Source organism: Nematolebias whitei, chromosome 8, assembly GCF_014905685.2.
Source record: "Nematolebias whitei isolate Nwh7 chromosome 8, NemWhi1, whole genome shotgun sequence".
In the NCBI taxonomy this organism is placed as follows: domain Eukaryota; kingdom Metazoa; phylum Chordata; class Actinopteri; order Cyprinodontiformes; family Rivulidae; genus Nematolebias; species Nematolebias whitei.
In genome coordinates this window covers 45,450,616-45,457,661 of record NC_056505.1, presented here as the reverse complement: position 1 = coordinate 45,457,661, position 7,046 = coordinate 45,450,616, and positions in this window count along the sequence as shown.

Genomic DNA, 7,046 nt, shown 5'->3' with positions numbered 1-7,046 from the left:
CAGAGGACCCCAATTCATATCTCAGGTATGGAAAAACTTTTGCAACTCTCTAGGGATCTCTGTCAGCCTGATGTCGGGCTATCACCACCAGTCCAATGGCAAGGCCGAGCATGCAAATCAAGAGCTGGAGGTCACCCTCACATGTGTTGTGGAGGACAACCCGTCCACATGGAGCCAACATTTGGAATGGATTGAGTACGCACACAACACCCACACTTCTTCAGCCATCAGCATGTCCCCGTTTGAGGCCTGTTTAGGCTACTCTCCTCCCTTGGTCCCGAGCCAAGAGACTGACGTGGCAGTTCCATCTGTTCAACACCATTTCAGAAAGTGTCGTAAGGTCTGGCATCAGGCCAAGTCCACCCTTTTTCGCACAGCAGCCCAAAATAAAAGAATTGCAGATTGCCACCGATCATCGACTCCCACCTACTAGGTCAGACAGAAGGTTTGGCTTTCCACTCAGAACATTCTCTTAAAAGATACCCCCCACAAGCTGCTCCCCCCCCCCCCCCCCGTTTTATTGGTCCATTCCCCATCACATGCTTAATAAACCCCTGTGCTGTCAGACTTCAGTTGTTCAGTTGCCAGCTTCTATGAGGATTCACCCTACTTTCCACATGTCACAACTGAAGCCTGTTACTGAGAGCCCTCTGTGCCCTTCCATTGACACCCCCCCCCCCCCCCCCCCGTCTCATTGACAACCATCCTGCTTTTACGGTCTGCCGTATTTTGGATGTGAGACGCCGGGGTTGGGGGTTTCAATACTTGGTTGATTGGGAGGGGTACAACCCTGAGGAACGCTATCAGCCTCATCACTACGTTCTTCAAGAACCACACGGAGAAAAGTGTCAGATCGCCAGGAGGCGATGCTTGTAAAGTGCCCTGAGACATCTTTGTTGTGATTTGGCGCTAGATAAATAAACTGAATTGATTTGCTTGAGGGGGAGGTAATGTAGGAGTTCTGTCCTGCCTTCTTCCTCCCTCCACTCAAGATACTAATTGGCAGCAGCTGCAGCTAGGGCTGGGTACCTTTCTAAAAAAATCGGTACCTGTATCGATACCTTCACTTCGGTGTCGGTTCCTGGACGGTTCTTTTTTCGGTATCAATTTTGTAATTACTATTAATTCTAACAAGAATAAAATTACGTTACACATTACAGTACAAATTGTGAGTTTTATTTTTTAACTTTAGTATTTCTACTCCAAGCAGTTTTCTTACATAAAAATAAATAATTTCCAAGTCAAAAGAACACTTGCAAACTGGTGACACGTCAGTGTCTAATGCTCACTGCTACACACTGAGGACTTTTTCACTTAGCAGTTTTTCTTTAGAAACATCAACTTGTCTGCTTTCTCTGGACACAAACAAGCCCCCTCCTGGCTGATGGTGTCTCCAGCAGTAGGAAATGTTCACTCTGAGGGTGTGGATGATGCTTGTTGCACACAGATACCTGGCTGTCAAGTTTGATAGCACTGACATAGTGTCCCTCACATTCCACCACCAGGTCACTGGATTCACTGAGGTTAGGGTTGATGCAGACTTCTGCACCTCTGTGTTTCTTCCTGAATCTTCTCTGTGGTTCTCTGGGGTTTAGGGCTCTTACCATCTCCCTAATTGTCATGAGAACACAAAACATCAACAATAACATGGTTGTGTTATTATTGCTCAAAAAAAATTATCTAGGCTGAGAGATAAAAGCTTAACTGGTCAACAATAGCCTTTAAAGTTTACTTACCTCCAACATGCAGCCTCCACTGTAGTAAAAGGTAGCAAACTTTTAACAACAACATTTGTGACTGTCCTATGGCCCCCACCTCGATTTTCTTTTGTCTGTCCTCCTCACATCAGGGTCAGAGCCTCCTGTGAGGAGAACATAAACAAACAGTGAACATTAGCTGAACTGTTTAAGCAGCTGATCCGATAGAAGAGCACAATTTTAGAAGCTAAGCTTCATCTATTACTGTCAATCTTTAGTTAGCTTCTGAGTTTAGCTAGCTATGTAGATAAAATAACTTTACACACTAATATCTTAAAGTTAGAGTTACGTGGATTCTAGATTAATTCAACGCAATGTACATGTTAAGCTGCAGTAAAGTTAACAAACGTAAACTTACCAGCTGAAAGCCCAGACACAGCTCCGTCCTCTGAGTTATTTAATGAAGAGGAGTCCAGTCGTGGAGATAATGAATCAGGCCGTTCATGCTGTTTAACACTCACAGGCTGACTTTAATGCTGAGAGGAGGGGGGAGGCTGCTGTCCTTCTCTCTCCTTGCAGAAAAACACGGAGCAATGTTCTGCTCGTAAGCAGAAAGTTGCATGTGTTGTCGAAGCTGTTCAACAACACATGCGCTGCACATGTGAACCCCGTCTGTGGGTGTAACCAGCACCTTAGACATACAAGCTGTAGGACAGCTCTTTACAGCTCTGGGTGTAAACACGTAGTCTGTTTGTCATCCGTCTGCGTTTTACCTGCCGGCGTGCTGAAACCACGTGACACGTTACAGCCAATACCGAAACTTGACACCGAAAAAAGAATGACGTTTCAATCCATACACAGACCGACGCTGTTCGGTCTGTGCTACAAAAGAACCTTGATTCGGTATATAGCCCTAGCTGCGGCTCATCAATACTACACGCAGGAGGAGTATAAGAAGCCACAGAGACCATTCAGCAGACGCTGGGACATTCACTACCAACGGTAGAACTGTTCTAGCCAGTTATTCAGTGAAAAGCTTAAAATCATGAATGCCTTGTGTTTTGTGTCCATCTCCTCAGAATTCACCTGTCGTCCTGCTGTTCTGCCGTGGAAGCCTCTGTGAGAATTTTATCCTCCTGCACTCCTTCCACTGCTCTGCGCCTCCACCACTTGCCTGCCTGTTTTGGATCTACTCTTCACTCTAAGTTCTGGATATTGTTGGGTACTCGATTCCTGCTCCAACCTCAACCATCTCCTGTAAGAATACCAATTGTCCAGATTCTACCAACTTCCACCAAACAATCTTCTAACTGCTCCCTCTGCCCTGCAGGAGAACCAGCTCTCTCACCTGTTGTCACTTTGATATCTCACCTTGTAAATAAACACTGTAAATTGATATTGAGTCCTGGTCTCTGTTTGTCTCAGTCCTTACAGTTTGGGTACACCTGTTATTATAACACACAGGAGCTGAAACAGGAAATAACACAAATAAAACCCAAATAATGCACAATCCTAAATTATGAAACACAAAATACCACAAACATGCCAACAACAAACACAGATCCTGACAGGAGGGACCTTTATGAAACTTTCAGGCAGTATTGGCTGAGTGGTTAGAGCAGTCATCCTCCAATGCAAGAGTTGGGGGTTCGAATCCACCAGCAGTCACATGTCAAAGTGTCCCTGGGCAAGACACTGAACCCCTTGTTGCTTCTGATGTGTGTCCCATCTGTGTATGAATGTGACCTAAAGCACTGATTAGTCTCTTTAGAATGATTTGTTCAATTATCTTTGTAGAGTTCTAGTAGAGAGCTGTATGAATAGATAAATGAGGACACAGATTGTAATGAAAAGCGCTTTGAGTATCTCGATAAGATAGAAAAGCGCTATATAAGTACAGTCCATTTACCTCTGCAAATGAGAACTTTCCAATCTGATGTTGTGCCACAGCTGATCGACAGGACCAAATGCAACAATGGGTATAACTCTGATGTTTACAGAAGTCTGTACGTAGATTAAAGTAATCTCCAACTCCTTAGCACTGATACATATCACAACCTGTGGTCTTAAAATGTTGCTATTTACTAACAACAAAGTCCATGCTCAATAATCCAGGATTACAATCCAACATTTTTCAGTCAGGTCATCTGGACAGTTTCTTTTTTGTGCTGAAACGTTTCGCCTTTGATCCGGAAGGCTTCATCAGTCAAGGAAATGCATAACACAAAACTGATTCTTTCCCCAACAGCTTACTCCAAAGTGGAACAAACCAGTTATGTTGGTGCTAAGATGGTTTCTTTGGCAACGCCCCCTCCACCATTGCCGGCCCTCTTCCTTGTTGACAGTCGTGTCAAACTGGTTGAAACTGGGTTATTGAGCATGGACTTTGTTGTTTTCAACCTTTTTTGACACGACTGTCAACAAGGAAGAGGGCTGGCAATGGAGGAGGGGGTGTTGCCAACGAGACCATCTTAGCACCAACATATCTGGTTTGTTCCACTTTGGAGTAAGCTGTTGGGGGAAGAATCAGTTTTGTGTTGTGTTGTGTTTCCTTGACAGAAGAAGCCTTCTGGATCGAAGGCGAAACGTTTCAGCACAAAAAAAGAAACTGTCCAGATGGCTTGACTGAAACATGTTGGGTTGCTATTTACTGTTTCTCTCAAAGCATTGAACTAATTTTATTCAAACTCTCAGAAAGTAAATACTTAGATCTACATCTGCAACTACCGTACTTGCCGCCGTACACGTCGCACAGCCGTATAAGTTGCATCAGTCCAAATATGTCTAATAAAGTGGAAAAAACAAATATGTCGCTTCAACCGTATAAGTCCCATCTATTATGTGTCACTGCTGACAACCCAGAAATGTGGGCCAGTGTTGTGCCAAAAATTGATTGGCTGCCAAATGGCAGCCGCGGGAATGTGCACGGGAGGACTTTAACAAGAATTGAACAGGATTAACACTTAAAAACAATTATTTGTTTGCTCGAAATTATAGTAAAGGTGTGTCTCAGTTTAACTTTTCCTTTATGCACTTTGACAGTCAAATCAGCTGTATTGCAAAAGCCGATACACAGAAGCAGGAGCGCGCAGAGGGACGACTTGCTATGGATTTCTTCTAAATTTACCAAGAAATCCACGTAAACATTGTTTGCTCATTATAGTAAAGGTGTGTCACAGTAGAACTTTTCCTTAATAAATGCACTTTAACAGTCAAATCAGCTGCATTTCACCTGGGCGGCACGGCAAAATGCAGCTGATTTGACGTTTGCTCCAGGAGTTCCAGAGCGAGACAAAGGTGGCTTTGTATGGCAAGCCAAGTGTCTCATTAATAGCCACTTTTACCTATTAATGAGACACTTGGCTTGCCATATTAGTCGAGAGCCCTCTAGTGGCTGAAAATGGTAGTGTTCAATATTTTCCAAGTCAGAATGAATGAAATTGTCAGATCTCAGCCAAAAGTTGTGTTATAAACATGAGAAAAAAGCATAAATGCATTGATTTGCTCTATAAGTCGCAGGTATGCTCATTTATGCAAAAACCTGCAACTTATACAGCAAAAAATATGGTAATTCAGTCAGTTCACTTTAAGTTGTTCACCCAGCTGAGACAAAAATGATGGTAAATGATGATGGTCAATTAATTTGATGTGGCATTAGCCCAAAGTCATTCACAACTTATAGTCACTGGAAGTAATCTCACCAGAACTGTATTCTTAAAATACTACTGTTCATTACTGAGTTAACCCTGTCTGTCTGTTAGCAAAATATATTGTTAACTTGATAGGAGTTTGATGAAACTTTCAAAGTAATGACCTTATGTATACTCAATAATCTAGGTAGATAAATCTAACCAGGTTGAGTCAGGTCCTCTGGACGGATTCTTCTTGTTGAAATGTTTCATTTTTTATTTAAAGGACTTCTTCAGTCTGAGGAACTGCAACAAACTCAGAACCTTCTCATAGTGGATCAACCAGTTGCTGATGACAGCCAACACTGCCTGTTCAAATGCAAAGGGAGGACCATCAGCCTAACAATCAATAATTAGTGCCTTGATGGTCGCTTACTATTCACAGAGGGCTGAGTGATACTAGCAAAAATCCTAAATAATTCTGATACAGTTGATCAGAATATTTTTACTACAGACTTGAACATGATATTGGGATTACAGGAATGGCTCTAAAATGGTTTAAATCATATTTAGTTGATAGATTCCAATTTGTAAATATAAATGATTAATCTTCTTCATACACCAAAGCTAGTCATGGAGTCCCTCAGGGTTCAATGCTTGGACCAATACTCTTTACCTTGTATATGCTTCCCTTAGGTAAAGTTATTAAACAGCATGGAATAGATTTTCATTGTTATGCTGATGACACACAGTTATATTTGTCCATGAAACCCAATTAATCCAATCAGTTAATTAGACTTCAAGCATGTCTTAAAGACATAAAACCTGGATGACCCTTAATTTTCTGCTTTTGAACAAAGACAAGACTGAGGTTTTGGTTTTTGGACCAGACCAGCTTAGGAATTAATTTTTCAGTCTTTCACTTCCTCTGGATGGCATTAATCTGGTCTCCAGTTCTAAAGTTAAAAACCTTGGTGTTATTTTGATCAGGACATGTCTTTTAACCCCAACATTAGAAAAGTGATGACACATGATGGCTGGCTGGAGTCCTGTTTGGGTTTCTTCTCTGCTTAAATGAAGGCCCAGTTAGGATATCCACATTGTTCTAGTTCAGTAAAAGAGACATTTTTACACCTTCATTCACTAAATTAAACATGTCCAGAGCCGCAACAACTTGCTGCAACTGTTATTATCAACTGGTGGCCAGTGGGCCACTTTAGGTTTGTTGGCGAAGACTTTTGTGGCCAGTAAGGGTGACATTTAAAATATTTAATGAATTTAATATATATTGACATTTTTACAATTTAAGACAAATGAAAAGTCCAGATTCTTGCAAAGAGGGGGAAAACAGATTTTTTTTAATTGTGGAAAAAATAATTAAGTATAGAAAACAGCTAAAACGTCATTTTTTGTTGATTGTATAACAACTAATATAATTCAGTTATATGTTAGTTTTGATCAAAGCTCGAAAGAGCCGCAGGTTGCAGACCCCTTCTCTACAGCCTGTCTTGTGTGGGATTTCTCCTTCTGTCTGGCTCTTGAGTTAGTGGGGACGCTGTCTGCTCTGTGGTACAGAATCCTGATGACTCCTAACTTGTGCTACAAAGGGTGATGGGAGTCAAACTGCAAATACTGGTCTGTGTGGGTGGGTTTGCGGTACACCTCAGTTTGCAAATGTCCTCTATCAGAGACTGAGACCTCACAGTCCAAGAAAGCCAAC